This window comes from Hipposideros armiger, unplaced genomic scaffold (genome assembly GCF_001890085.2).
Source record: "Hipposideros armiger isolate ML-2016 unplaced genomic scaffold, ASM189008v1 scaffold_1893, whole genome shotgun sequence".
Classification (NCBI taxonomy): Eukaryota; Metazoa; Chordata; class Mammalia; order Chiroptera; family Hipposideridae; genus Hipposideros; species Hipposideros armiger.
In genome coordinates, this window is record NW_017733243.1 from 39,398 (window position 1) to 39,890 (window position 493).

Here is a 493-nt window from a genome sequence, read left to right on the forward strand (position 1 = left end):
AGCGTAGCAAAGTAAGAGTTATAAATGTAATAGCAAATTTAAAAAAATGATTAACCTTATCTAGGATTCAGAGCAATTTCTGTGTTGTGAAATAAGTTATCTGATACTGGTAGAAAAAAAATTGGAAATTCCTTATATTAAACAGCTTATAGCAACCCTTGCCTCCTTCACGTACTGGGAATGCACATTTTACAATGAGTGTGGGTGTGTGTGCATGCATGTAGGCATGTACTGTTATATTGTGTGTGCATATGCCTCACTTCTGCAACTAGATTACAAGTTCAAGGCTATTTTCTTGTATGCCTTTTGAAGCCACAAATGGATCGAAGCAGATACTAACGAACAAGTTAGCTTACTTAGGATGAACTGGTTCACAAACTTCTTAAGTAACATGTTAAAAAGCATCCCATCGACACAAGGTAAAAATCAACAGGCATTTTCAGCTCACGATGGAATAGTCACTTCATACCCCCAAAACGGTCTAGCTCAGAGC